Below are 24,796 nucleotides of genomic sequence, written 5' to 3'. Positions count from 1 at the left end.
GAAGCGTGTTTGGGGCTTCTCTAAGCAATAAACACAAAATATAAACATACAATCAGTCAGGGGATTCTGACAGAAATAAGACCAAATGACTCAGAGATGAATCAGTGTGAAATCTTCCTATAAACAGGGCACATATCTTTAATATTGAATCGAGGGCCTACTGGGCCTCTTTAACAAAAATGCTTACAAATTTGCAATTTATAAAGATTGCCACAATGATAATCCCCAGCAGAGAAGTCATAAGTGAGTGACTCAAAGTTTGTCCAGTACAGGACTGTGGGGCGGCAGTTCTTGGCTGACCTCCCAGCAGTGAGCGGGAGGTGTAAGGAGGCAGGAAAGTTGGTGCAGTGTAAACACACTGGCAGGAACATCATATTAGCTCCACTGGTGCGTTTGCACAATGCTGAACTTCCTGCTTCCCTGCCTCCCTCCCTCTCCCTCTCAATAAGCAGCAGTGACTCACCTGCCAGGAGATTAGCAAACTGCCACCATCCACTATTGACTGTCCTAAGGACAGTCCTAATATTGCTATCTGTACTGGGCTTTTTCTTTTTTTCTTTCAGGGAAATGCCATTCAGAGAGCTGTTGTCCGTGGCAATATCGTGGGGGAAAGGGGTCAATTAATTGCTTTTGTACCCATGAGGAAAAAAATAGCAGGTCTCTCGTGGGTGGCTTAAATGGGTATAACCATGTCAAAGGCTCAAATCTTTTGCACTCCCCCCCCCCCCGCCAAAGGTGAGTGGGGAAGAATAGCTGTTTGACCTGTTTGGTAACATTGCTAAAGTTATTTTGAGATATAAACGACACAGGCTTTACATAAGCACTGAATACAGTGCTTGCTTTCAACAATTTAATTCTGAATTTATCTAAGCATGGGCTTTGGTGATTGTAAATCTTAGATTTTTTTCCCCATGCACCCTTCTGAAGGATCACTGCTGGCCTTTTCCTGAATGTCTTATTGCCAGCTTAAATACAGTTCATGAAAGGCAGCAACAAAACTGGTTTACAGTTAATGAAATGTGAGTTTGTTGCACGATTCTGATGTTCTTCAGCTTCTTCTTCGGCTGTTTTTCTGATGTCTCTGCTAACCACCAGACCATACTGACAATGCTATGACTGCCGTTATATGCAGTTTCTCAGAACCCTTCTGACCAATGACTTTCAATTATCTCCATACCTACCAGCCTATAGCCATGGACTAATAAAAGTCACTAGAATTGGCCTATCGAAACTTGACCTTTTGAATTTTCCTGCCTGGAACATAAACTGACCTGTCTAACTGTGAACCACTAAGACTCAACTGACAATGAGCAAACTTCATGTGAATTAATAATTAGGATTCGTCTAGAGCTGAAACTTTCACCTTTCCCTTTTACACACTGATAAAAAATATTACATTCATAACTATTCTTATTTTGCATTAATTATAATTACAACATTTTTGTTAATAAATACTATAAACCTTTTAAGATTCCCCACAGGGTAATTGGCCTAGAAATTACTTACAAATTTGTACCCACAAATTTCACATGTGTAGATTTTATGCAAAATTGTTTCCTCTATTGTGGATGGGGCACAGTGCCCGATATACATGTAGTGTACTGGAGCCAGAAACTCCTTTTGCACCCCTGCTCACCGTAACAGCTTAATTTCACATGGCAGTTATAAGAAAATATGAAGAGAGCTACTGCTCTGTCGAAATGAATTTTTCCTTCCTCTGAACTGTCTCGTCGCAGGCTATTCAGGAAGGCAAGTTCACTGCTGCTGATGGACTTGATATTGCTTGTGCTACATTGTTCCTATGGCAAGAATGTTTTAGTGGAACATTTATCTTGCTGCCGCTCCTATCAGAGCAGCCAACCCAAAGAAAGCCTAAGAATGAAGATTGATTCTATGCCGTGGGATTTCTTCCAGCAGCCATTTATCTATGTGAGAACTCCAAAACGTACTGTGAAAATGAGAGGGGAAATTACATTGGTTCCATTTCTAAGCAAATATTTAATATGCCATTAATTTTGTTCCTCTCTCTTGTATGTGTAAGGAACCTCAAGTGCTATAATTCTCTTCAGATTGCTTCAGTAAATGATAAGGAACGTTCCAGAAGGTGCATTTTTCATGTGGGGAATTGAAGTGGGTACAAAGTATTGTTGTGTGTTAACAACACTCCCCATATTTATATATTTTTGCTGGGATGTGTGGGTAGCCACATTTTCTAAGAGAAGGGTGCCAAAACTCTCACAGCTCACTCAACTGCAGTTTGTAGTTCTGTATTATTATTATGTTGTTGTTGTTGACCCAGTGTGGGTTGCAGCAATTTAAAATACAACATTAAAGACAGTTTAAAAAACAAACAGTCATGAAAATGCAATCACAAAACATAGGCTGGGTCTTGAACATTTTCTTACATTCATATTCCACCTTTCTTTCCAAGGCACCATACATATGATTCCCAAGTGGTCACCCATCCGAGGACTAACCAGACCCAGACCTGCTTAGTGCCTTCACTCCACACTATGGGGCCATTCCCCAGAAACATTTCACTAGTGGTGACAACTGATAAATGCTTCCCAACATTATGAAACCTGTCTTTCAAATTACCTTTTTATTTTACATTTTTTATGGCTGAGCAAGGACTCATTCATCTATCTATATCATCTATCTATCATCTATCCATCTAATTTGGAATAAAGGCCACCAGTAAGTTCCCCTCTGCTGCAGCAACTACCTATAATTTCACAACCCCCCCTTCACCTTTAGGAAAGAAACATGGCAAACAGCTATGCTACCTTGAGATGATCTGAGTCCATTCCCTGTAGCAAAGCTACCTTCATACCCATCCAACAATAATGGGTCATTTGAGTGGTAAGAGAACTAGATCTTGGCTAACTTGATTTTAGTGATCACATGGAAGTGTTATTTATTTAAGGCAGAGGGCCTTCTCGGTAGTGGTGCTTGCCCTGTGGAACGCCCTCCCATCAGATGTCAAGGCAATAAACAACTATCTGACTTTTGGAAGACATCTGAATGCAGCCTTGTTTAGGGAAGTTTTTAATGTTTGATGTTTTATCGTGTTTTTAATATTCTGTTGGGAGCTGCCCAGAGTGGCTGGGGAAACCCAGCCAGCTGGGCGGGGTATAAATAATAAACTATTATTATATTATTTTTATTATTTCTCCCCTGTATAAGAGCATCAATGAAGGGGAGATGAAACTAAATTAACAAACCTGTCATCCGGTGAGCAGCTAATCCCTTTATTTAGCCCAACCCAAGAAAAAAACTTGACATTGTCTCATCTTATGATTCTGGCCAGGAATAAAAGGAGCAAGCCAGAATACTGAGGGTGAGATCCACCTTCCATTAAACTCAGTGACGAAATGCTCATTGACCTTACTGTAGGCGGATTGCACCCTGAGAGGCGAGCCTGCCCCTCGTAACAATGTCGTACATACGCTTTTGTTTAGACAACTAATTAAGACCATATGGCGCGATAGCTTGCATTGTTGTCTGTCAGGATCCAGACGGAGGGCATCAACTGGTCTCCCCAAAGCCACTGAACAGCTAGATAACAGCTTTCGAAGGATCCAGGACTCGGGGTTTAGATCTTAATTGATAAGCAACGGTTCAGATTATGTTTCCTTGGCTGCGCACGCTAACTGTTGTCACTGGCTTTCTTGGAATGCGACAAAAAAAAAATCGCATAGAAGCCAAATTCTCTGCTCCACCCTGCTCCCTCCTTCAACAGAGAGCTGTTTTTACTCAGGCTTTTGGGTGTTTTGGCTGACACTGCACAGCACACTGGGAGACGTTGGAGGGGTGAGGGTGGAGGCAAGTATATCTGAGACCTGAGTTCCAGAGGTTAAGAAAACAGCTTTGACAATGCACCCAGCCTTCACCCGTCTCTTGTCTTGCGCACACACGTGTGATTCAAGGACAGCTTGATGCTGCCCTGTCCTTCTCCGAATATTTTCAGCGGACTTTTCTGCATGCGCCCTACAGTACTTTTGCAGTTTCAAAATGAAGCAGCAGTCCATGTAGAGGATATATTCTTCACATGAGTGAACACAGTGAAACTTCTCTCTGAAGTTTCTATTGCTTTGTCAATCAGGGAGGTGTTACTGTTTTAGATTTGTTTGTTTTTGCGGTACTGAAGCTATCTGAGGATACTGTGTGTGTAAAATGATCCTAAATGTAGGCCCTGAATGTGTTATTTGGTTATTTTATGTATGGCATATTTTACAGACCACTCCTGCAGCCAAAATTGGCCTTCCTCATTTATTTACTGATTTTTTTGGTGGCATTTTTATTGTCATTTTGTATGTTACTATATTTTTATGAAACTACAGTCTGTAAATATTTAGAAACAATTAGCTGAATAAAGACCCAGACCCTGAACCTTGACTAACAACAGTTCATCATCATCAGCTTTTAAAAACCAAACAACTTATTGCTGAAGTGCAAGAAAATCCAGAAGTGAAACATTTCCACGGACAGATTCTTTCCTGATTCAGGGTGTAGAGCAGGGGTAGGCAACCTAAGGCCCGTGGGCCCAATCGCCTTCTCAATCCGGCTCGCGGACGGTCAGGGAATCAGCGTGTTTTTACATGAGTAGACTGTGCCCTTGTATTTAAAATGCATCTCTGGGTTATTTGTGGGGCATAGGAATTCATTCATTCCCCCTCCCCGGGGAAAAATATAGCCCGGCCCACCACATGGTCTGAGGGATGGTGGACTGGCCCACGGCTGAAAAAGGTTGCTGACCCCTGGTGTAGAGTCTCACTGTTCCCTTCATTTTTTCCTCTCATGTCCAACCACAATCCTGGTGTGTATGCATGCGTCCTTGTGTGTGTTTGTTTAAATCACTATTACAAAAACTTCCTGGGGCCCTTTTGGCTTTTCTAAATCGCTAATTGCTAATCAGAAACATATAAGAATTTATTCTGGCCATTGAAAATACTTTGCAGATGTTCACTTGGAGATACATGGCTTTAATATTTAGTATTATATGACTGAACACTAACCGTTTTGACATGCATCTTTTTGTGCAAGTTTGTCATTTGGAAAATCACCAAGATCTACAAAGTCAGGATTTTTGTGCGCTGGTAGTGGTGTCATCGTCACTCGGGTGGATGAAGAAGGGCTAAGAATGAGTCAAGAGATCAAGTTCAAATATAGAATATACTCACAGGAGTCAGCAGCTTTCATAACTTCATAGCTTGTATGCATAGCTTCAAGTGGATGCATTTTTGCCTTAGATATGGCAGGACTGTAAGTTCTGCATAGTTATAACAACAGCAGAATACAGAGAATATAGTGTATTGTGTTATATAAAAACCAAGCATAATTTTTGAATTCCAAACTGAAAAGGGGAATTTTTGTATCATTGGTTTTCAGGAAAGCATTCGTAAAGCTATAATGTCACAAACAGGCCAGTAACACAACTGTAAATGCTATGAATTTCAGCTTCATTTGACCTCTTCTTAGAGTGAAGAGAATAAAGGGGGATTGTATACCTTAAGGATGTAGATTTAAACCAGTTTTAATAGTTACCCCCCCCCCGCCCCAGGAACCTTGGGAACTGAAACATTTTGAAGGGAACCAATAATTTCTCATTCTCAGCATCCTCACTCATCTACAGTTCCCAAGATTCTTTGAGAGAAGCCTGGTGTACAGGAATTCATATGAGATCCTCTCTGTACACATTTGGCTCTAGATTTTCAGGTTCCCAATGACCGGAGTTTGTGAATTGCCAGTCTCCCACTTTTGATTTCCATTTTTCATTCAAAATGCTGAACAAATACATTTTGCTTCAGTTTTTGGTTTGCATGTCTCTTTTTAAAATCTGGCCACCTAGGTGCATCAACATTATTTTGTGTGGAATTTTAATTAGGAATGATGGATTCCTAAACTTCTATTCTAGTGATTTGGGTTTTCTGCTATGGCTGTCCTCTATCAAGAAAAGAGCGTTGTGAAATTCAAAATGGAATTTGCTCTTTATCCCTCACTCATCATTGCTGCCTACATTATTCCATTGATCCCCTACTTTTGCTGTTGAGTACCAACATACAATTTTCGAATGAAACCGTTTATGAAAGTAACATCCTCTCTCTAGATGGCAAAAAAAAATGCTTTCCTTTATTGTAATTTTTAAAATTGTGGTCCAGCTCCAACACAGTGTAAATAAATAAACTGCCTCCTGTACAGTTCTAGAGGGTGAAGAACAAATGGAATCAGGAGAAACTGTCTTCGCCTTTCCTCTAGGAACATTCTGGGGAACTGCACTGGGGATCCAACACATTTTCTCAGTTTCTCCATTTCTTTCTCTTCTTCTTTGACCCCCAAACTTAGCTGAATTTCCTGGTTCGTGTGTTGCATTAAACAACAGTTAAAAACAAACCATGGTTTACTGTGAATGAGCAGCATGGTGCTGAAAAGTTCTTGTGGTGGTCTTCCAGTGCTCATGCTGTACTGCCAGGAATCAAGCCAGCAGCTGGCTTATCATGATGTCTGAACCTGCGATCATGGTTTGTTTCCTCCAATCAATCCAAGAACAAACCTTGTATTTTGTTTGGAAAGAAGCAAATGATGAACCTGGCTTCACACACCACGAGTTGGACTGTGGCTTGTCTCATTGAGGTGCAGAAGAAGAAGGAAAAGACTACAGTGAGAACTGTCAGCACCATACACCAGTACACTGTTTCTTCTTCTTCTTCTTCTTCTTCTTCTTCTTCTTCTTCTTCTTCTTCTTCTTCCCTATACTTGGGGGTCTCAGGGTGGTTCACAAAATAAAATCAAGATATAAAACCACAAAATACACAATAAAAATAACAACAACAACCCAATAGCTCCTTGTTAGTTTGTTTCTAGCAAGCCAGGCCGATGAGTCCATTCATCCTCACTTGCAGTGGAAATTCTGTAAACATAAAACTGGAAAAATCACAAACGTTGCCATTATCAATGCCGTTCTGATCAGTGTTCATTTGAAGTAGCATTTATTACTTGTCACATTCTTAAACTGAATTTGTGCTTATTTCTTGCTGTTTTGCAAATGTAAGATGGGCCAAGCATGATATCTTTATGACCAAGAGCTACCAATCTCACTTTAGGGTTCTCTAATTTCATTTTGGAGAGAACTTGGTGGTGCAATGCTGAATTGGTAAGACTTGTTCTGAAACGGAATTTCAGCTCACTTTCACTCCCTCAATGCGACTACTTCGTCAAAATGTGACTTAAGCATTCAGTAGAACATTTTTCTGTTTCATATGCGCTACCTCTTCTATATATATACATTTGCTAAACAGAGCATTATGTTACTAAGTAAAGGCAAAAAAAGTGTGATCAAGGAGAATTGGAGTTGCCATTCAGCCAATTTCTAAACAAGGTGGTCTGCTCTCTCTTGCTCTCTCTGGTTTTGTTTTTTTAAAATCTTTAATGTAAATTGGGCACATGCTGCCAACCTTTTTGATGTTTGTCTGGCTTTTCAGCCAAATGGCATCTCATTACTTCAGCTAGACTTCCTGCTGTAGCATACTGCAAAGGAACACAACAGATCCTTCTTGGATGGGGTCAACATAAGTGGTGTGCAAACAAGATAAGCAGCTTTGCCAATGCATTATGGCTTATTATCTCTTGGCATGGTGCTCTTCCCACCATATGCAAGTACTGGAGAAGATGAAGAGTCTTCCAAGCCAGGGCTGCAAGACCACACTCAACTGTAGTTTACAATCTTACTCTGAAGGGCTTATTCAAACCATAGCTTGCCAGTATGGATGTAACAGGATATTATGGTTTGATCAAACCACGAACTTCTCCATGTACACGAAGAAAGGAGAAAATGGGTTGAAGGATCATGGGTAGGAGGATCGGAAATATGATGTCTGAATGCAATTCATGTCTTATGTTGAAGCTGACTTGACATTAGCCCTGTTCTGGTGTTTTGCCAACAGAGAGGGCAGGTACAGTATACCTGAAGGAGTGTCTCCACCCCTATCGTTCTGCCCAGACACTGAGGTCCAGCTCCGAGGGCCTTCTGGCGGTTCCCTCACTGCGAGAAGTGAGGTTACAGAGAACCAGGCAGAGGGCCTCCATGGTAGTGGCGCCCGCTCTGTGGAATTCCCTCCTATCAGATGTCAAGGAACAAAACAACTATCTGATTCCAAGCTAAACCCCTAGCACAGTTATTATATGGGGCTCAGATTTGGACAGGCACTCACCTTGGATCGATGGAAGTTGTCCAATCAAAGTTCTTAAGGCAAAATTTCTCTGTACCACCCTGTGTCTCAAATGCATCATTGCGCCTAGAGGATAATCCTCCATCAGTAGAATTATGGATCTGGCGTAGGACACTTAACTATTGGCTTCGTCTAAACTCAAATCCCCCCGGTCTAATATCTCTAGTGCTGCAAGATTGTCACAAGAGCGCCTGGACTAAAATTGTCTATCAAAAACTTCACTCTTGTGGTTTATCACAACAGCTACTCACTTTGGGTTTTGGTAAAGCAAACAGTTTAATTTGTCAGCGCCTCAATGATATTGAGCATCAGAACAATTTGGCCACAATAAGGAAATTTTGCCCATGGTATGACTATTTTCCACCTTCCCATTTTGACTCTCTGGCACCCTATCTGCGTAACCTAGCAATTCTAAAACATAGACACACTTTTACTCTCGTAAGATTGAATGTACTGCCCTCGGCTGTACTTGAGGGATGATTCCAACAGATTCCACACGAAAAACGCTTATTCCCCTGTGGAGATGGCAGTACCGAATCGGTGGCGCATGCCCTTCTGGCTTGCACTCTTTATAAAGACTTGAGGAATGAGATTATCACCCCTCTTTTATTGTCCATTCCGGATCGCCCAACCACTGCCACCGTGTCCTTTCTCTTGGCAGATCAAGAAGAGCAGGTGACAGCAAAAGTTGCAAGGTTTTTAGCTGGGGCAATCAGAATAAGATCCACTATTTGACTACTGATTCAAAACCCTAAAATGTATTTTATATAATTGACTTTTTATTTCTATACTTTGTATATTGTATTGTTGTTTTATTGCTATGATCGATGGCTGACGCAAATAAAGATTCATTCATTCATTCATTCAAACAAACAACTATCTGACTTTTAGAAGACATCTGAAGGCAGCCCTGTTTAGGGAAGTTTTTAATGTTTGATGTTTTATTGTGTTTTTAATATTCTGTTGGGAGCCGCCCAGAGTAGGCGGGGCATAAATAAATTAGTAGTAGTAGTAGTAGTAGTAGTAGTAGTAGCAACCCCCACCCCCAGTATCACTGATTATGCTGGCCTAACTCCATTCCTTCCCAAGTTGAGAGGGGAGGCCTGAAGGGAGATTGTGAGCTGATTCATCTGAATATGTTCAGCATCCTCCTCATAATAAAGAACCTGGGGCTGTATCAGGGTCCCCAATGCAATCGGGATTCTACTTGTACTTACCTGAAAGGGTTTAGAATTCAAATCTTACCTCTCAAGATCTGAAGCAGAGCTAGCATGTGCCAGGAAATTCAGTTTAGGGCTTGTCTGTGTGCTCCTCCCCCCGCCACACTTTTAGCTCACCTGCATTCAGGTGAATAGGGCTATTGTTACTCCTTAAAATAGGGCGTGTATGCATTTTAAGTTTATTCAAATTAAAATTAGCACCTTGTGGGAAAGGAGATGAATAGAACATCTTTTTAAAAAATGTTAAAAGGGATGGCAAATCGTATTTTAGAACTCCCAACTGGAATGTCATCAAAGGATTCTGGAAGAGCAAACTCTTCCCTGTATTCTATTTACATAGAATTATTTTTAGCCTGAATTGCTACCAGTCAAGGTTGTAAGGTCTGGTTCTCATTAATAGCAGACAGAGTGGTAAACCCATGTCTGGGCTACATGAGTGAATGTTCCACCATATCAAAAGATTCCTTGCAAACAGAAAGGTAGTGTGTCAAGAAGGAAGAGTTCTAGACTAAACGTCTCCTTGAAGTTCTACGTTTCTATGTGCATAATTTTTCCCCTTAATGGGGGAAGCATTGAATCATGTGAACCCTTGCAAAATTATTGTGCGTCTAAACCATAAGTATATGGAAAACAAAAGCATATAATGGGCTCTAATTTCATAGATTACCTTTCTCACACTAACTGAGCCACCTTTCTTATACAGTATTGTTATTCAAACATTCCAGTTATCCTTGCTTAGGAAATAGGTGTACATTTTTTTTAATCAAATGTATACAATACATGGCTTTGTTTGCTATTGGGATTTAGTTAATATCAACAGACATTGCTGAAGGAAATAAACTTTTGATTTTAAAAAAACAGTCTTGCGTTTTAATTTCAAGCTTATTCCTTTCATAATAGGTTCATTTTTGAATTCTTTATACTTATCACTATTACATGCTGTTGTAGGGAATGCCCTCTAAATGAGCTGGCAGCTCTTACCTGACCAGTCCCAACACTAGGAGTTAATTAGCAGAAAATGTGGATGCAAAGGGATTCCATCCAATTGCATTAGGCTGGGTTGCTGAAACAAAGAAATTTATCATTTTGAAAGTTGCTAATTGTGCCTGCTTTTCTGTTTGGAGAAGGGAGTCTGTAGGTCTGGGCCAGTCGCCCTTGGGGACCTATCTGTTAACTTACTGTCACCTTCTCTTGAGATACCATCATCTTGTAACACTGAGCTATAAAATTGTAATTGCAGGTCTTTTGAAGCATACAGCAAAAGGACACAAAGTTTGTTTACACGAAGGAATTCGCAAGAAAACCAAAGTAAGTGGAACATGTGGCTACCTTAGGTATGAAGAATAAGACCTGTCAGTTGCTCAGAGTATTTTATCCAATTTATCCACCCCCTCAATTAATAGCTAGCACAACATTGCATGGAAGTCTTCATGAAACAATGGGGTTCTGTTAAGATAGCTATGTGTCCTCTTTATCGAAGACTGTCATGTATTTCAGAGGCTACTAAAGAGAAAGAACTTACAAGAAAGGAGAACAGGGGCCTTGAAGTTACCCATCAACAGTTACTGCCTCAAATGAGCAAACACATAGGTCACCTGGTCTTCCCCCTACAGTGAGATGTATTTGTATTTAAATGATAATAATTAATTCTAAATTTGCACCTGTACATATAAATCAGCAAATGCAATTTTTGTGCAAATCTTGCCCTCTTCTGTGGTTATGCATTTCTTTGGTTCTGGTAATAGGCAATTGGACCCCACAGATTCTGTTCATTAAGTGAAGACAAAGGCCATTTCTGTAGCCTGCAGCACACACCAATTAACCTTTAAATTAACTCAAATCCTCTTGATATTTTGCAAAGACTGTTGCTACAGTCCTATAAATACTTGATTCCAAGTATGTTCTATTGATATTAGTGACTCCATGCCTTTTGGAATTGCATACATGCAATTTTGGGGGGGATTCAATTGCATTTTGAAATTTGAGGTTTTGAATGACTTGTTGGACAGTTGACATTCTTTGTGTTCTGCTTTTTGCTCAGTCAGGAAAGATACAGTAGTGCTGGAGAGTTCCTTTGCATCATCACATTGTAAGAGAAGAAGAAGAAGTCTATAGAGAAAATGGAAGGTGAAACTTGAATGGAACTTCTAAGAATTAAATATATGCTTCTGAGCACATGGTAAATACACATTTGATTGTGTATACTGTACATGAGTATGATTCTATGTAGGTCTGGCCCCACCCACTTTTGAATCTGTCTTTTCCTGCTACTGAAATGTGCCCCCCAATGGTTTTCCATCAGGGATTCTCCACTTCTGGTTTATAAAATTCTGATAAGAGCAGAATTCAGAAATATTTATAGACAGGAGTAGCTTTGGTTGGATCAACCTTCACATCATAAGATTGAAGATACTATATGTTGTATTTCATGGACAAATCGCTAGGTTATGGATTTGGTAACCCAACAGTGCTTTGGATAGGAAAAGAGACACATATTTTGAATGCAATTGCCCTATGTGTGGTCTGGTTTGGTTTTTTTTTTTTAAAAAAAGGTCATGATACAATGAAGTTTTTTTAAACTATAGTTACATTTTTGTGTGACATTTCTCTTCTTCCTAGTTTTGCCATTTGAAAAAGAAAAAATCTTTGATCCTACATTAGCTGATTGCTTTCATCCTTATGGCTTTCTCCTCCCCATTTTTCACACTTCCCACTGTGTGCGATAGCAATTTAGTTTGCAGTGGGACGTCCCTCCTGCTGCTTTTGATATTTTAAGATGCTATGGCCCAGGCAAGGGGAACTACATTTTTCTATGCAAAGCTAATAATTCTCCAGAACGCATGAAAGAATCGGAAATGCCACTCAGATCACTCCACAAGGAATTGCCAGATTTTTCAAAATGAGTGACAACAACAAAACAATACTATGCAAAAGTTCATTAGAGTTACCACTTATAGATGTATAGTTATTCAGACATGCATCCTATTTTATTTTAGTCAATGAAACTTATTCCCATAGGACTGCATTCTTAGAAACTATCTTGCTCAACAAGTCTCTTTTTTGCAGAACAAAAATTTCCAGTGTATCTTCATTTATGACCGTGGCAGTTTGTGTTAAAAATACATGTTATGCTGGGTTTTCCATGCAATTCTCTACATTTTCTTAATGAAAGGCAGCTTTGGTAGACTACAGTTAGGAGAGGAGTGGAGGTGGATGGAGAGGGGATGCTTAATTCTTTCCCTATCACTTGTTTTTTCCTCTCAAAATCATTTTCCCCAAGCTGCTTTTCCCCTGCAGGAGAAAAAAGTAGCAAAATGTGGTTCATTTTGAAAGGAAGGAATGATCAGCAGGGAATGTTTGAAGGAGCACATGCCATTCAGTCTTCCAACTCACCCAACGAAAAAGCTGTAAACTTATAGATGAGAAGGAGAGAGTCTTAAAATTAGCGACAAGCGTCCTCTTCACACATTCGCTGGGGACAGGGGGTCTTTTGTGGCCTCTCCACACAATTAGGAACCCTATATGTCATGTGGACAATTCTGCGTAGATAGGCTTTATACTAACCTTCAGCTGGGCACATGGAGGTCAGAAAGAGGTCTCCTCCAACCAACCTCTGCATTCAGTGAATGCATGATTTGAATCAGGACAGAGTTAATGAAATTGACATTGACAAGGAGCCAGTATAAGAAGGTTAGAACTGAAGGTAATTTTAAGTGAAGGGGGGGGGGGGGAGCATGTACAAGAGCCTAATTACACTTAATAAAAAATACTTGAAAACTATAACACATGTACCATCTCACAGCAGCATTGGCAGTCATCAGAAGCCTACATGTGAATCCCTTGTTTTATTTGCTTTTATATACTATTATGGGTTTTATATACTATATACTATACCATATACTATATATGGGTTTTATATCCTATATATTATAGGATGCAGGTGGCACTGTGGTCTAAACCACTGAGCCTAGGGCTTGCTGATCAGAAGGTCGGTGGTTCGAATCCCCACAACGGGGTGAGCTGCTGTTGCTCGGTCCCTGCTCCTGCCAACCTAGCAGTTCGAAAGCACATCAAAGTGCAAGTAGATAAATAGGTACCACTCCGGCGGGAAGGTAAATGGCATTTCCATGCACTGCTCTGGTTTCGCCAGAAGCGGCTTAGTCATGCTGGCCACATGACCCAGAAAAACTGTCTGCGGACAAACGTTGGGTCCCTCGGCCAGTAAAGCGAGATGAGCGTTCACAACTGGACATAACTGTCATGGGTCCTTTACCCTTTTTTAATGGGTTTTCAATATTGTTATATATATTAGTTTTAGCGTATATTTCAGTTTTAATGGGTACCGTTTTTATATTGTGTGTTGAGTCCCACAATGCCACCCCCCAAAAAAATTCACATTTCACACATAAATTTTTGTTTAAGGTTTTTGGCATAATTTTGGCCACAACTTTATTCAAAATACAAAAAATGTGAGTGGTTGCTTAGGCATTGGTTATGTCCTTGCCCTCAGGGACAGAGCTGGCCTTCCAGACACCAACGGAAGCCAGCGTGGGAAACAAGTATTGGGTGAGAAAATGAAGCTGGGCATCAGTCCCTCACTTCTCACCCTCATGTTCCTGTGGGGCTTGCACGGCCCAAGTCCGATGGCAGGGACAAGGACGAAAAGAATGGCAAGCCCCTGGATTCCTTTAACGGAATTCCCTTTCTGCACCATTTGGAGGGGTAGGCACTTACCCCTCCAAGAACCAATTTTAACCAATGCCTAACCGCCAACCTTTCAAGTTGTGACGATTTGCTACGCAGTAGGCAAAAACCAAATGGCACCAGCCCAATGTTGGGCTTCCGGTATTTAAAGACTCTGACCCCTCCTCCAAATTGGCAACAATCAAAACTCCCCAGCAACCCAATTTAACCACTTAAAGGCTTGGGTTACTCCCAAAATCTGCCCAGTAACAGCAGGGCGGCTTGTTCCCCCAACCGCAACACGTGCTCTCTGTTATGGAGAACACGCTTTGTCGATAGGGTACACCATGTAGAGATTTAAGGGGAAAAATATTAAGCAGTTTAGAAATGCTCTAAAATAAATAATAAATGATAAATAAATGTTTTTTTTAAAAAAATGTGATTCAACTTGGTGCCTAAATGTCGGCACCAGCCAATTCCAAAGGGCAAGGAGTTTGAAAGCTGGGAACAGGAACATTGGCCTGAGGCTCAATGACATGTCTTTATGTGTAATGTGTAGCTACACCTTTACAGGGCATTCCTATGCATATTTACTTCTAAACAAATCCTGCTATGTTGAAAGGTGCTTGTTCCCCAATAAGGGTGCAGATAGGATTGCAACCTTAGATTCATTCTGATGTAACTGAAGAGGGGGGAAATAGCAGGAAGGGAGACTGGCAAGGAGGAATTGCTGTAGTCTGGATGAGAAATGACCAGAGAATGGGCAAGAGCCTCTTTCAAAATACTGTAGTTAGAATAATACTGCATTTGTAAACGTATTTAGGAAATGATTTCATTCCTGAGATCTTTACAAGTGTGTACAGGGGGGTGAGAAGAGGTATATACAAAGCTTTGTAAAGCATTATTTGCATAGATGCTGCTTTATAAACAAATGGCAGTCTATTAGAGAAAGGGAAACTGAGAGGCCTATGTTAATTTGGGGGTTTTCTGCTCCAATTTAGGGCTTGTCGTTTTAGGGGTTTTGCAAATTTCTTCAGTGAGGGGTCTTAAAAATACGTATTTGGGTGTGAGGAACTGAATTCTGTGATTATTTTTTGATTGGACAACATTTAGCTTGGTAAGTCTACGTTTGATGAAAAAGCACATAAACTCCTTTCAGAAAACCAAAGAATTTGGGGAAACCCAGCCAGATGGGCGGGGTACAAATAATAAATTATTATTATTATTATTATTATTATTATTATTATTATTATTATTTTGCCCTCTGAAAATGTCAGAAGTAAATAATAGTAATAGTAACAACAATAATATCGACATCCGTATATAATATAATTTCAAGTACTTGACAATCATTTTTAATGATTTTTCTGTAATTTTACACACATTTTACTTACCAAGAAATGCTAAATTATATTAATTTGAGTAATTTTTTTTGAATTCCAAAGTCATGCTACAACTTTTAGCACCGCTCATTTTTTTTGGAATTTGAAAGTTGACAAATTCAACATGCTCTGCCAGTGCTCCATTATGTTAACATGCAATGCATCCCTGGCGGGCTCCTTTTGTGGAGCAGTTGTTTTGCTCATTCTACTAAGGCCCAGGTGAGTGCAGTTTTGCGAAAAAGGAACAATTATGTACTCCCAAACACACAGAAGCATCCGAACTCACGCAGCTTGCCTTTTACAAGGGCAATAAAGTTTTATATCCATTTACGGGAGAAGCGGTGTGAAGCAAAATACCGAAAGCCACCAAAATAAACGGATGGGAAGGAAATTGGCTATATTTGGCTACGCCTTAATCATTCTGTGTTTTAACTTCATATCTTGGTAATAAACTCCCACTCTGCCACCTGGCCTGTGATTCTGCAACCTAATCCTGAAACCAAGCGCCTTCAGTTCTAGATGTTGCCCAGTGCCAGTGTTAAGAATACGCAAAAGGCTTGACATCAATTACAACATTACACACAACATAAAATTTAACAGCTCGAATCAGCCTTTCATTGCTGTTTAAAGCAACCCTGCAGGACTTTCTAAGACCTTAAAAACCAACCAGCTCCTAAAAAGGCTTAGATTTTCCAAAGAGTGCTGGAGCTGATGCTGTAACTAAAGGGATTTTGCTGTTGAGGTGCAGACTACCATGCAATAGGCATTAAATCAAAGGCAACCTTAAATATATACATTGAGCCCATCTAGACCGCCATACTATGGTAGGAGTAAAAAAACAACCCCTCATCCTTGGTCACCTGTGTAATCCTGCTCAGGTGGATTTCATCACGTAATCCAGAATGCAGCAGCTAGACTGGTGACTGGGAGTGGCTCCCGACACCATATAACACCGGTCCTGAAAGACCTACATTGGCTCCCAGTACGTTTCCGAGCACAATTCAAAATGTTGGTGCTGACCTTTAAAGCCCCAAACGGCCTCAGCCCAGTATACCTGAAGGAGCATCTCCACCCCCATTTTCAGCCCGGACACTGAGGTCCAGCTCCAAGGGCCTTCTGGCAGTTCCCTCCCTGCAAGAAGTGAGGGGCCTTCTCAGTAGTGGCGCCCGCCCTATGGAACGCCCTCCCATCAGATGTCAAAGAAATAAACAACTATCAGACTTTTAGAAGACATCTGAAGGCAACCCTGTTTAGGGAAGTTTTTAATGTTTGATGTCTTAGTGTGATTTTAATATTCTGTAGGGAGCCGCCCAGAGTGGGCGGGGTATAAATAAATTATTATTATTATTATTAGTATTAGTAGTAGTAGTAGTAGTAGTAGGTAGGTACAGATAGGGTGGCCTATTTTACAAAGGACAGCCCTCTGTTTGAAGGGTCATAAGAAACATGAGCAAGGAACATTGACATTGTCCATTGGCAACTAACCGAGTAAGCACATGAGCCAACTGGTCACAGCCTTCCACACTACGCAATTTTATTTAAATTTTAGCATTTTTTCCCTCTAAATTTGCAGCTGTACATATACATATTTGCATATTTGCGAATTTGCAAATTGCATGTGCAGCCACGGTGATGCATAAGCGACCACGCTTAGTGGAGGCGTGTGGTTAAAAGTGTGATAAGATGGCTGCCAGGATGGGCATGCTGGTAAATTTTGTGAAAGCAAAATTGTTGTGGTAAATTTACAGAAACTAGGGCTGCCATACGTCTGGGATTTCCAGGACATTACCGAGATTCGTCCGTCAGAAATAGCGTCTGGGTGGAATTTCCGAAAGTTGGTAAAAATGTCCGGGCATATGGCAACCTTTGTTGGACGTGTTGATTTTTTGGTGAATTTCCTTAAAAATAGCTCCCAAACTTCTTTTTTGGAGATTTTGCCAAAAAGGCTCAACAACTTTGCCCCCTCCAAAACAGAAAGAAAGAAAAGAAAAGGCTCAACAACTTTTGAAATACGGCAACCCTACAGAAACGTTTGCTTCTTTCTTCACTTGTTTTCCCGACCCCAGGTGAAAGTGAAGAGAGGTTGTGGTAGTTTCCCCCTCTATAAAAGGGCATGGAACAGAGGGCTTGGGTGGCATAGGAGAAAATCCAGGCCTTCTATCTTTGTGTCAAAATTCATGTGGAGGCCGCTGGTCTGTGCTTCCCTGACATGCGATCCCCCTCATAAAACGCCAACGGTTTCTGCTGAGGGGAGGCCCAGACAAAGCGAGGGTCGAGGCTGAATTACCTCTCACCTCTAATAAGGGTGGTCCTTGCAGGTCAGCGCTGAGGTCGTAGGAAGGGCAGCACGAGGAAGCTTCCTTGTCTCGCAGCTGTGACTTTTCTGGGACTCTGGAAAAGTAAACGGTTCGGTTTCTAATCCTTTAACCAAATAATCAGATAAAATAGACTTGTACTGAAACTGTTTTTCTTTTCAGCCTCTGGGTGACATGCTGGCTCGCCCTGCTCAGTGCAGCGGAGTATAGTTAAAGGGCTTTGTTTACACCAGTGCCAAAGACTTAACACACCAATCTTTTAATGAATAACAACAAACTTTGTGGTTATTCCTTTCTCAATAGGGTTTGTGTTGGGAGAGATGGACGTATCTCTGCGCAAATAGGGGTGATGTACTGATTTCGCAGTTGAAAGTACACACAGCGGTCGTCCTTTGAGTCCTTACCTGCTTGCCAGCAGTGACTTTGCATCTGAACAGCGAAGCTTCTTTCATTCATATTGCATGAAAAGTGGTATTCAGTCTTCTAATCCCCCCTGGCTTTGTAGAACTAGCATTGAAAGCTGGGTCAAAGGGCCAGCTGGGTAATGTCTCCCCTGTAAAATAAGTGGAGTGTTCTGTCTATATTGGTTGTGAAGAAAAGGCTTAAAGATCATAGAATCACAGGGACATTGGAGGTTGAATCGTTCAACCCCCTTGTGAATAAAGCATCTACAGTGCAGGAGGACACGAGAGCAACGCCAATGTGTGGTAATCTTCATTCTACTTGAATAGCTCCAGCGAAAGACCACCCACTGTTCCACTGTCTAATATCTCTGAGCATCAGAAAGTTTCTCCTGTTATTTAACCGACATCTGCTCCTCTGCCATTTCCACCTGTGATAAAAAAATTAAGGTCTTCTATATATAATAAAAGTTCATAAATGTACCAACCAAGCACGTACATAGATATGTGGACCAAATGTCTGGAGCAGCACAGGAAGACCGTCCTGAAACCATTTTGACTCACAAACTGACCAAATGTTTTCTCTGCAAGGAGGGAGGGGGGGTGAGGGAACCTTCCCATTGTCTCAGGAATTGGGTAATCACCATTTCAAAGGAATGGCCAGACTACCAGGAAAGGCAATCAGATAAGGCATTATCAGATAACATGGCAGACAGGAAATACAACAACATTCAAATTTCTGTTGTAGACCTCCTTTTCTGTGATGTAGGTATGATGTATGGAGGAGTGGTCTTGGACTCCAGGGCGGGTGATTAAAAATGTCTATATAAGGGCGGGCACACCTTTGTTCTGGGTCCTCCTCCATCTTCCTGCATGTGAGGGGAGCACCCTATTGCAACAGCTTTAATAAAGATCAGGCTTACTAGCTGCTTTGCTTCTCAATATTATCTTGTTGGCCTCTGTTATTTTCTCCTACCAATAGGGAACCCACTTAAGGACTCTTTCCGGGCTCTTGGATACCCCATAAGGGAAGAAGGGCAGATTTTGTTTAGAACACACCCATTACTTATAGTCATGCCCTCTAGAGCAGCAGAGAACAAGTCTTCATCTCCATCTTCTGCAAGATGATCTTTCAGCTATTTTAAGATAGCTGAAGCTGGGGCAGCGTGTCAAAGGACTGCTGAAGAATCCATAGTCTTCCTCTCCTGCTGCAACTAGCTCCCCTGGTCTCCAAGAGCTCACAGAGCAACGAGAAGAGCAGAACAGAGGTCAGAGGTAGATGGATGCAGTAGGAGACTGCTTGGGAAATATCCAAGAGAGGAGGTTTGGAAGGCAGGGACCTTCAGTCCTAGAAACTGCTCCATGTGTGCAAGATCTACTGGGAAGTGTTGCTGAGACTACTAGGGCGAGGTACATTTGGTTCCTTGAATAAAGAGTCAACTTCATTGACAATGGAAATTTGCTTCTGCCTTCAGCCCTGCTGACCAGCTGATTGGCGATGACACTTGGGGATCCACTGCACAATGAAGTTCCCCATTGGGATCTCTGTCATGCAACCAACCACTGCTGAAAGCACCGCTGTCTCAGCACTGACTTCAAGCGTCATTTGAATCTGTTTGGATCTTCCTTTGAAGCATGCCTTCTAGCCATGCTACAAAGGACAGATGTCTCACCTGACATCATCATGATGTCAGGTGACTGACTGGTGGCAATGGGAGAACCAGGATGTGACTTGCTGTCTGGAATCAGTTCCTCACATCCTATACCTCGGGTTGAATATGCTTCATGTTGAGCGTGTTCGAGTTGCACTCCGCGGCAACCCGGAAGTAATGGAGCGCGTTACTTCCGGGTTTCACTGCTCGCGCATGTGCAGATGCTCAAAATGACATCATGCGCATGCGCAGAAGCGACGAAAAGCGATGCGCACGTGCGCAGACGTGCCATCGCTAGTTATGTTTGCTTCTGGATGGGAAGGGGCTCCGGAACGGATCCCGTTCGCATCCCAAGGTACCACTGTATAACACTTGCCAAGTGTGCAGATATTTCAGGTGTATTTCCAGTCATTCCTACATTTGTAAAGTGGCCCAGTATTATGTCCCCCTTCTGGTGGAAACTAGGGGTGGGGTGGAGAGGTGTGGCTGAAAGATTTGTGAATTGATGATGATGATGATGATGATGATGATTAATTTTATTTACGTAAATCCACCCCAACTCAAATAAACGAATCCACCGCCATTAGACATGAACATAACATAATATAAGCATAACATAAAATAAAACAAATTACAAAATAAAAGACTTCCTTTATCCTGTACATGGCCTCCTTATTTACTTCTTATAAACTGTTTCCTTTATGACCTATTATTACGATTTTTTTTCAAATTATGACTTAAAAAAAATACAAAGATTTGTGACTTGCTTAAATCGGTGATTTTATGGCTAAAGTAGGGTGACCATTTATATATTCTCAAAAAACAGGAAATACATCACCTTTCCCAGCCCCTCCAAAAAAAAGAAAACCTAAACAAGAGAGGGTATATATTTACATACACTATATATTATTTTATGTATAGACACATTTTAACAAAAATACTAAAATTTAAACAGAAACATGACACATCTCACTTTAAAGAGCAAGACTGTGACCGGTACTGTCCAGTGGCTTCTAACTATTGGTGGGCATCTTCAAAGTCCCTTGTGCTTTCCCTTCTTATGGCTCTCTATCTTTAAGCTGGGCATGGACTTACAACAGCCTTTCGAACAGAGGACTGTCCTCAGTAAAGTAGGGCACATGGCCACCTGAGGCTGAAGTGAAACTTTAACCAGGAACTTCCAGATTCACAACTCATGCCTGTACACAAGCCAGGAAGGAGCCACAGAAACCAGAAAGAATGCAAGAAGGGGAAACTTGTTCTCAGAAGTGTCAGGAGATTTACTGCAGTTCCCTGCAATTTTGGAACACGAGTTCCTTCTTTAGCAGTCATCTACAATCATAAAAAAGAAGCCAATTATTGATAGGCAAACAAAATTGAATACAACATTATTATTTTTTAAAAACTTGAAACATAACTATTATTTTAAAAGGGTAAAAATGTAACTACAGTGGTACCTCGGGTTACAGACGCTTCAGGTTACAAACTCTGCTAACCCGAAAGTAGTACCTCAGGTTAAGAACTTTGCTTCAGGATGAGAACAGAAATGGCGTGGTGGCAGTGGGAAGCCCCATTAGCTAAAGTGGTACCTCAGGTTAAGAGCAGTTTCAGGTTAAGTACGGGCCTCCAGAACAAATTAAGTACCAAGGTACTTAAGGTACCACTGTAGCTGATACAATGGTTTTAGAATGATGGCTACTGAAAAGTAGTAAATGTGGTTGGGAGAACAGTGTGTGTGTGTGTGTGTGTGTGTGTGTGTGTGTGTGTGTTTTGAACACAGCCTGAGCATGTTCTTGCAAAGTCAGGTGTTTAAGAGGAATTTATATTCCGCTCTACGCAGTACAGCTGAACATTTTATCATTTCTTAACCCCTGATATTGTTCCACCAGACTAGAGAGACGAGTAGATTTTAAGCGTAGGAAACTTCTTGGGAGAAATGGAGGATTAGTTCTGAACTGCATAGGAAATGTGGAATGAAAAGTGCTCAGGGAAGAAAAAAAAAAATCAGTTCATTGGCAAATCCAACCCCTAATAAAGACTTTTCATGCACACTTTGTTTCCTTCTTCAACTTTCTCTCAATTAGAACTATGTTAATACAGTGATCGGTCTGAGGCTTAAACTCACAAGAGCCAGGAAATTCAAAATTAAGGCTCCCTTGGTAAACTTAATTCTACCCCCACTGTGCATATTACATTTTATGATGGAGCGGGAGGGAGGCTGTCTTTTATTATGGGATCATATAACAGAGTGACACATTGTGAGTGATAAGAAATAGGTGTGAGACTTGCTGTGGAGGTTAAAGAAATGTCACCGTGGCTAAGTAGTCTTCACTCTGTCTTGCAAAAATGGAATTTTAATTGCTGGTTGTAGAACATTGTTAATATATGATGTCAGGCTAACTAAAGCTTGACAACTTATCACATTGTTGGCATGAAATGAGTTCTACATTAATTGTGTCATATCTGGGGTTTCTTTTTAATGTGATATTTTGAATTCTTCTTAGGTCCCTTTGGTGCTTGCTCCTAAAGCTGTGATTTGTAAGTAGTGTTTGTAGAACCCTGTGGTTCTTTGGGAGCTTACCAGAGGTTCCTCATTGAGAAGGTAAGAGAATGATGAACAGGGCTGTCTAAAAGGTAGCTTGCAACTCACCACTGATCTATCCTCCCAATGCACAGCCACAGAGGAATATTGAATGCATTCTCTTGTAGGGTTGTGGGGTGAAATCTAATGAGCCTGACTATTCCATATGACCTGAGTGTACAGCTTAGGACTTCTCCTACCCAGAATTCTCTGTAGTGTGCGCAGGTTTCCTGACAGATACTCATACCCTCCAACATTTCTCCAATGAAAATTAGGGATGTCCTATTTAACAACAACAACAACAACAATTTTATTACTGCTACCCCACCCATCTGACTGGGTTGCCCCAGACACTCTGGAAGACTTCCAACACATAATAAGAATAATAAAACATTAAACATTAAAAAACCTTCCCTATACAAGGCTGCCTTCAGAGGTCTTCTCAGGGGTCACATAACTCCATACCCTCCAACATTTCTCCGATGAAAATAGGGACGTCCTAAGGAAAAGGCAGGACATTCCAGGATCAAAACAGAAACCAGGGCAGTTTCTGTGAATCTGGGACTATCCCTGGAAAATAGGGACATTTGGAGGGTCTGACTGCTACGTAAGGAAGGTTCCTTGAATGTCGACATTTTGAACACCAATGCTTTCAAGACTTCACGAATCAAAACTTGTTTATATGTGTATCCATATAGCTACTTTATTAGACAATGCATAAATACCGGTAATAGCTGGCACCAAGAGACGGAAGGGAGGCACATAAACCAGCAAACTAGCCTCTTCTTGTTGACATCACTGCTGCCACCAAGTGGATATTTTTTATTTTTCTCTGCCTCCACTAAAGAGCCCTTCAACCTCCTGAGCTTTAACTAGCCCAACTTATTCCCAATACTGGTTAGAGCAGTGTGGCACCTAGGCATGGGGTAAACAACAAGGCCTCTGACAATCTCTCCCCCCTCCAAGATATTATATTTAAAGGTTTTGTAAGGCAGCAAATTAAACAATTTTTAAGAAAAATGATTTTAGAAAAAAATGCCAGTTGTGCAATTTGAGTGGCTAACGTATGAGAGACAACAACAACATCAGAAGTTAAACGCATTCAGCTACAGTGGTACCTCGGGTTAAGAACTTAATTTGTTCTGGAGGTCCATTCTTAACCTGAAACTGTTCTTAACCTGAGGTACCACTTTAGCTAATGGGGCCTCCTACTGCTGCCACATGGCCCCCACGCGATTTCTGTTCTCATCCTGAGGTAAAGTTCTTAACCCGAGGTACTATTTCTGGGTTAGCAGAGTCTGTAATCTGAAGTGTCTGTAACTTGAAGTGTCTGTAACCTGAGGTACCACTGTGAACAATATAACTTTAAATTCAGGGTGGGTTTGTAATACTGCTGTATTTGTACTTGTCTTTTAAGTGAGTTTCCTGCAGGTGAATTACTTCCTTCCTCAAATGTGCCATCATTGAAAACTGCATGGAGGCCACATAATATTCTCAAATCTCTCACTGATCCCAACATCTTCTCTTTTTGTTCTTTTAAGTATCTGTCACCTCAATCAGTTTTAATCTTGAATAAGCAACTTGCGTGATTTGTAGCTAACGTTCCACTTCACACCATGGCTTCGTAGACCTCTTGCCTTTACTGCTGTGTTATCCGAGAAGTCTCGTGTAAATGGGAGTTTGGAGGCAAGATGCAACCAGCAACATTTGTCATACTCTTCTGGTGTTAAAAAGTCAGTTCTGGTTTCAGGCAAAAATATTAAGAGGGAAGCGTCCCCAGATAAATGAAAGGGAGGATTTAGCATCATGAAAGCTTTATATTTCTCTCTCACTGGCCCCATTCCACTGGACTACAAACTCTGGAACTCTTCAACAAGAATTATAAACTGAAATGTTTGCAGTTTTAATCTGGTTCCTTTTGATTCACCTTAAATTAGAAGGCAGTAAAAACAGACAACCCACTTACTGCACAAGGTCCACTTTAAAAAGTCCCATAATGGCTGCTCACCATGTGGGGAGTCACTCATCTGTCGGCTATGCCCCCATAATGACCTGTGCTTTGCCAAATTCCCAGAATGGGGTGGGGTGGGGTATTGGCAACATGGCAATGCTTTGCTCATGGATGCAGAGAGTTGGGGGCAAACTGCCCTGGGTCCTCACAATCCCCCCTCCCTGCTTATGGGTCCATATTGCCTAAGCTTAGCATTACAAACAATGTTGCACCTGTAAATGTTCCCCATAGCTCTCTGCCCCACCCACTGCCTCACTGAAATCTTGTTGGTCTCTCTTAATCCCCAAAGTAAATAGGTGAGTGAACAAAGTCTGAATCATTCC

At 41.2% G+C, this 24,796-nt stretch overlaps 1 long non-coding RNA gene across 1 annotated transcript in view; it reads left to right on the top strand.

Moving 5' to 3' along the window:
* Nucleotides 1–11,623, top strand: part of LOC308473704 — a 53,218-nt gene extending 41,595 nt beyond the window's left edge. Inside the window, exons 2-3 of the long non-coding RNA XR_013984222.1 lie at nt 10,689–10,756; nt 11,490–11,623. This is a non-coding gene — a long non-coding RNA (uncharacterized lncRNA). The remainder of the gene's footprint in view (nt 1–10,688; nt 10,757–11,489) is intronic.
* The last annotated feature ends 13,173 nt before the right edge of the window (nt 11,624–24,796 follow it).

The sequence above is a fragment of the Podarcis pityusensis genome, assembly GCF_964106645.2.
Source record: "Podarcis pityusensis genome assembly, chromosome: 3".
Taxonomy (NCBI): Eukaryota; Metazoa; Chordata; class Lepidosauria; order Squamata; family Lacertidae; genus Podarcis; species Podarcis pityusensis.
The sequence above is the reverse complement of the archived record's forward strand: the minus strand, read 5'-3'. Positions and strand labels throughout refer to the sequence as shown.